The following is a 6,419-nucleotide window of genomic DNA, read 5'->3' as shown; positions in this document are numbered from 1 at the left end:
ATTACTGGCCAAATTCCTTCTCCCAAAAAGGTTGGAAGGAATTGGACATATATAGAAATTTATCAATACCTACTTGTTTACCCAATTTGTATTTCAAAGGTTCACAAAAATATGCCCGTTCACTTTGGCCAGTGACTCCCTTTACCTACTATGTAATTGTTACTTGTTGTCAATCCACCAAAAATTCCACTTGTTTCTGTTCATTCCAGGTTCCCATCAGTCTTTTTCAAAACTTGCTACTGTCTGTTTCTCTCTCTGCCTACTTCCTCTGTACCTTCCCCAACGTTCATTTTCCCAACATATATACTGACCTCTCTCTAAAGGCTTTCAAAGCCTTCCAACCTCTTCAGTTCCATACTTACTTATCCTTTCAAGAATCTTCCTTGTCCCTGTTACTGAATACTCTCCAAGCTTCATCTAACAACCTTTCCAAATTTCTACTTTCTGTTGCCCTCAGTTTCTACAACTTCTCCAGGGGAGAAGGTCAATTCCCTGTATCATTGGGATCAGCATTTGGATCATCGTTCAGTTCCTCACCACCAAAACCAGAAAGAAGGCAAGGGAAGATGGAAGTGCTTTTGTCCAAGAAGGCCCCGAAATCTGCGTGTGGAGGCGAGTGGCTGCCGGGTGACGGTCCCCACTGGTGCAGTGACACGTGCTGCCCCACTGTGGGCCCCCCCGTGGGTCACTGCGGAGCCCAGGTGTGGTCGTGTAGGAAACGATCACCTTGCCAATAGAACAGGCCCAGGCAGGATCTCTCAGCAAAGCACATTTTGTTAATGATTTTGCAAGACCGGGTGTTCTCCCTAAAGGCAGGCACGCATAATAGGGCAAAAAGCCCCCGTTTATATCCCCCCAAACCCTGGGTGCAATTTCCCTCCCCTGTTGCCCACTGGTCGGTTCTTCAGGGTTTACAGAGCACCCGACACCTGCCTCAGTTTACGTATTTCATTCATCTAATCCGAACAACACCCTTTCCCTTATTGATCTATTTAAAAATGGGTTCCTGGCTCTTTGGCCGTCCTTCCCTCTAGATTAACTTGTAAATACAGGTGTCAGTTTGCATTCTGGGATTAGTTTGAAGAGATTTTGTTTTACATTCAGGATTCACAGTCTGATGTGTCTCGGTCCCTTCCCTCGCGGGGGTCAGGTGCCAGCTCCCCAGTTTTGTGAAAACAACGTTTCTTCCTTGAACGTTCCTTACAGTTCAGTGCACCTGAGGGTTATAATCCGCAGCCTGGACGGTCTCATGTTTGTGGGTGACTCGGTGCCCTCGTTGCTCTGATGTTGGAGCAGCTCTCTGCTGAACGCTTCTCCCGTCGTTACTGAGAGATCGTGTCAGCCTGGGTTGCTCTGTCACTGCAAATCAATCACTCTACTTGTGCTGGAGTTCTCGGGTTCCTCTTTCCATTGATGTTACTGATGAGGTTGGGCTGGTTTTAGGACGGGAGTGGGATTAGGCTGTTCAGGATGGTAAAAGCTCCTTGCGCAGGTGAGCAAAGTTCTGCTGCGCGAGTTGGGAGGTTCCTGCGTTCAGCTGGATCCGGCTGCGTGTGACCTGAGTTTATTGGAGCGTGGCCTAGTTCAGAGACGTGGTTGTGTCTTTCTCTGGGTGTGAGAAGCTAAAATGCTTTGATAGCCTCATTTAATTAGTGCTGAGAGTCTGTTCACAGGATAGGTGTTTTAAGTGGTTTTGGGAGAATGGGGTTAACATCACTTTGAAAAGGGATTGAATGAGAAGTGGTGCTTGTTTCTTAGGGTGAAAAATCCAATGGGAATCCAGCTTCTTCTGAAGGAATAGAAGACAAACTCGTAAATGGATCAGCCACCCTGGAGGCAAAGTAAAGATTTTCTATGGGTCTCAGACTGGCACAGCAAAGGTATCAGTTACTTTTTTTTTTCCCCACCTACATGAAGTAATTTGAAATATTGAGACTCAAGTCTGTTGCTTGCCTTAGAAGTATTGCACAGTGTAAACATCAGAAAGTTCATTAGCTCATGAGAAGTCATTGCCCAACATGAAAGATAACGTAAAATTATGTAAAAATAACATTTTTTTCTACTTGCTTTAAATGGCGCATGCAGTAGAGACATTGATGATGAAGTTTAAAGTTTACTCTTGCCGTACCCGTAGTTGCGAGCGGGTCTTCTCAGAGACAAGTACTGGTTTAGGTGCTTTTGAAAAAAATGGTGTGTGTAAATGTGAAATCATTAGTCATTAAAATTCATGTCACTCTCTTCTTGCAGCCAATATACTTGATTTTTTTTTTTCTTAACATGAGGAATTCTAGGTCCAGTGTCCAGTTCTCGGATGTCTTTGTTCTTTCTGTTGTGGGAGGTGTCTTGTGACTGGGCGTGTGGGGGTTGTTTGGTCGCTACCGTGCTTGGGTTGAAGCAATTGATAAATTCCTATTTTTTTTTTTTTTTTGGAGGTTTGCCAGAGGTCTGGCTGAAGCCGTTATTTCACTTTGTTTGCCTGTGGAAGTCATCAGCATGGGAGATTATGATCCAGAGGAGGTAAGTACCTTATAAATATGACTAATAAAGAAAAGCTTTTCCTTGTGTTGCGAAGGCTCTTTTCCCCTTGTATTTCTCTCCTATTATTCTGGAAATTCCCAATGCTGTGTGTTAAAAGTCGCTTCCCTTCTGTATAAGTGTAGCCCATCAACCCTCAGCAGAAAACACCTAAATTTTGAATATTCCTAGGAGAGGATTGCCTAGAGTATTTTGATGGTGACAGTGACTTGGTATGAGCTGGTTCTGTAACTCAGGTGTGAGTTCAGTGAGAGCGGTTGCACCAGGTCCCTCTGTTCTGTCTCTGTATCCCCAGGGAAGGGTTCAAAGCCAGAACAAGCAGATGGTGACAATTTGCAGCCTTCACAGGCTCATAAGCTAAAAACTCCTTGCTGGTCATATTTAGATGGAGTAATCCTTGAGGCATTTTTCTTCTGTGAATATTGATAGTTGTTTTTTTGAATCAGTGAGAAACTTGATTGCTGCAAGAGTCTGCTCAAGAAGCTGTCGATTGGGGTGGGGAAGGGAGATGTTCTGTTCTCTTGTACCACCTCTGTGAAGCAGCAGACAGACAGTTTGATCTCTCCTGGCTAATTTAAGGCGTCTCTGCAGGGGGGATGGCCGTTCGCCACTGTTGGGGTTATCACCTGCAGCATCCCACACCAAAATCCCACTTAGAAAAAACCTCATCTTTTAACTTCTTCCAACTCCCCATGTGTTCCAGTTGTCTTACTAATGGGAAGCGTTCTGAGAAATGCACCGATCTCTTCTATTCTCTTGATATTATTAGACAACCGGCAGGAACGTTTGTGTGTTCTTGGTAGCTACGTACACTGACGGGCAGCCAACCGAGAGTGCAGCGTGGTTCTGCAAGGGGTTAGAAGAGGCAGCGCGTGACTTTCGCTTTGGGAAAACGTATCTGAAAGGCCTGAGATACGCTGTGTTTGGCTTGGGAAATGCGGTTTATGTCGATCATTACAACACTGTAAGTATCTGCTCTGCACCTTTCTGAAGTTTCTGCTCCGCTGAAAGGCTGAGCTTCCCAAAATGCTCCAAAACTGAATGATAACTGGTAGCTTGTGTGAGATTTGCAGCCTTTGTGTGGACTGGGTTTAGGGCACAGGCAGTGCAGTTTTGAAGCAAGTGTGCTGCCCCTTGAAATGGGAAAGGAGGTTGTTAGCCAATCTTGCAGCCTGAGAAAATGCTGATTCCCTTTCCATCAGTGTTCAGTCTTGCATAAAAATACAAATACAGCACAAACTAAGTGCCTGCAAGCAACACAGAGCTGGAGAGAGGCTGATGGTTCAGGTATTTGGCTGGGTTCTATTTGCAGTGCTTCCATTTTGCTGTGTGAACGCTTTAGTAATTTAATCTGTTCAGGTAGGTGTCAGGAACTAAAATGCAGATAGAAGCACTTTTCATATTAGTGTCTCCTGTGGTGATTAGTAGGTACAGCCTAACACGTTCTTATTTGTTTCTGCAGTTGCTTGTAGCTGCTTGAAACAGTTCCTGCTGGGCTCAAAGTTTGGGTGGTGGGTTTTTTGTGTGGTTTTCTTTTTCCCAGGAAGTACATTTAAATCTTTCTTCAGCCTTAGAGGGAGGCTCAAGCTGCTGTTCTCATAGGAAAGATGACTGGGGGAAAAAAAGGCACTCAACCAAAACCAAAATGGGCCCAAACAAACAAAACAACCAAAAAAAAAACCCAAACTAAAAACAAGAGCAGCAAAAACCCCAAACAAACCCCCAGTGTGACTCCACAGATATTCCTTCAGTGTCCTCTTATTTTATGGGTGCAAAAATATTGATTGTCTTTTAGACTTCCCTGCTGCTGTAAAGTCAGCACAGACCTGTGCTCTGGTGGGTTGTTCACCATCGTTAGTTTTAACCGCTCCTTGATTTGCCAAATGATTTATTGGGAGCGATAGCTGGATATGAGGCTGGGCTGTGGTGGGCGCTGGAGGAACCCAGATGTCCTTTCGTGGGGAGAGTAGATGGGTGTGAGGGGAAAGCCCAGGGTCCCGTTGCTCTGGCCCTGGCAGGGGAGCTGGGACCGGGAAACTGGTTCTTCTGTGACACAACCTGTTCTCGAGTCCCATCCTGTGGTTTTATTTGGATTTTTCTTTTCTGCTTGCTTTGCAGCCCAAACGTGAACTGCGTGCGCTCTTGTGTCTTCCCAACCTCCCCGTGGGGACCCTTTGAGGGGATTTTGTCTTGCTGGTCTTTTTCTTGGGTGCAGTGTCCAAGAGCAGTTGGAAGATGGTTTTTGGAGGTGGCTGGTTAGTTCTGTTTTCTTAGGATTGTTCTGGCGGATGGTGATGGGTTTTAAATTTAAAATCTCTTGGCAAAAGTTTGGCCTCAAACTTCAGGTAAGGGCAGAGAACTCATCAGTCAAGTGTGATACAGATGATAGTGATGTCCTCACACTATCTATGGAGTATCTCTCATTTATTTTATATGGATAGTGGTGATACACTTCAATAATCATTGTAGATTCTGTTCTCCAAATAAGGAAATATGTGACATCTTCATAGGTCTTCTGAATTCTTCTGTGGGCAATCTAACAGCACAGGTGTGTGACACAGCTGCTGTTAATGGACAAAATGGCCTGAGAAGATGATCTGCCAGTGTCTATTAGTTTCAGAATGCTTTTATTATAGCAATAGGTTTTTTTCATTCAAATTAGTTGCTAAAAGAGTAACAGTTCCTCCAGAATCTAATTCAAGAATTCAAGGGAGCAGCCTGGGATGGCGAAGCCAATGTAGGAATTAGTGAATCTACTTGGGCTGAGGGACGGATGTCTCTTCTCCATCTCACCTGGGTGAGAGGAGCTCTCAAGAACTTGCAGGTAGATTTGGGGGAGGGATTGAAATGGGATGAGCTGCCGTGTGGTCGATACCCATGGCCTCACTTCCGTAACACACGGTTTGCCGTGGTTGCCACTAGTGGAGGTCACCAATGTGAGATCTTCATGGCAGATGTTTTGCGACAGGCTCAGCAAGCGTTCTGACTTACCACGGGGCTTATTGTGAAAGGTCCAGGATTTTGGTTTTTCTTCAGTACTAGTTGATGGAGGTGAAAGTATCATCTAGATCTTTTACTTAGGTGACACATCTTACCGTCTTTGGTGGAGCAATTTGAATCTCAAAATGTCCAGTAAGAGGAAGATTGATGCGGAAGGAAGGCGATTTATTGATAGATGGGAAAGCAAATACGTGTTTGTGTTTCAGGGAGGAAAAGCCAGTATGTCTTTTGTGTTACGAGACAGAGTCGGCGATAAAGGAGCACGATGCACATAACAAACACAAGCCCTGTGGGCCAAATCCTCAAATTACATTCGGCCCTTTGAATGCAACTGCGGGGCTGCTGTGGCCTCCGGTGAAAATGTTCGACACCCCATCATAGGCTTAGTTTGACAAGAAATTATGCGCTTATGTATTGGAAATTTTTGTTATTCCTGTTGTCCCCTGCTGCAAAGCAGAAGGGGCTCTTGGATTAAAATGGGCATCTGGGTTTAGGCAAAAAGCCAGATCCTAACAATTTGTTAGCTCTTTTCTGCTCAGCTGTTGAGGTTGGTATTTCTTACAGCTCCTGGCATTCCCAGCCCTGAACTCTGCCAGTCCCGTTTTCTTGACACCAGGTTCGGCTTGGCTTGCCTGCTGAAGCAGCTGCATTTTTCACTGACCTTAGCAGGCTTTTACTACGTGTTAAAAATGTCCAAGGTGTTCTTAGTTTCCTGTATGACGAGAAGGATCTGAAGCAGCATCACGGAAAGACCAAGCTTTCCATCCATTTTGCGACTGCAGTATTTTTGCGTGTCAAGTAGAGCCCTGTAATATCCCCTGTCATGTTCTCACTCCTGCTTTCAGTTCACGGAAGCAAACCCTTCCACAAATCTCAAGCCTTTT

At 45.0% G+C, this 6,419-nt stretch overlaps 1 long non-coding RNA gene across 1 annotated transcript; it reads left to right on the top strand.

Annotated features, from left to right (window-relative positions):
• The first annotated feature begins 1,707 nt into the window (after positions 1-1,707).
• Positions 1,708-2,517, top strand: LOC139829405 (uncharacterized). Its single transcript, XR_011741891.1, has 2 exons — positions 1,708-1,880; positions 2,433-2,517. It is a non-coding gene; the product is annotated as an uncharacterized lncRNA (long non-coding RNA).
• The last annotated feature ends 3,902 nt before the right edge of the window (positions 2,518-6,419 follow it).

This window comes from Patagioenas fasciata, chromosome 19 (assembly GCF_037038585.1).
Source record: "Patagioenas fasciata isolate bPatFas1 chromosome 19, bPatFas1.hap1, whole genome shotgun sequence".
NCBI classification, from domain to species: Eukaryota; Metazoa; Chordata; class Aves; order Columbiformes; family Columbidae; genus Patagioenas; species Patagioenas fasciata.
The sequence above is the reverse complement of the archived record's forward strand: the minus strand, read 5'-3'. Positions and strand labels throughout refer to the sequence as shown.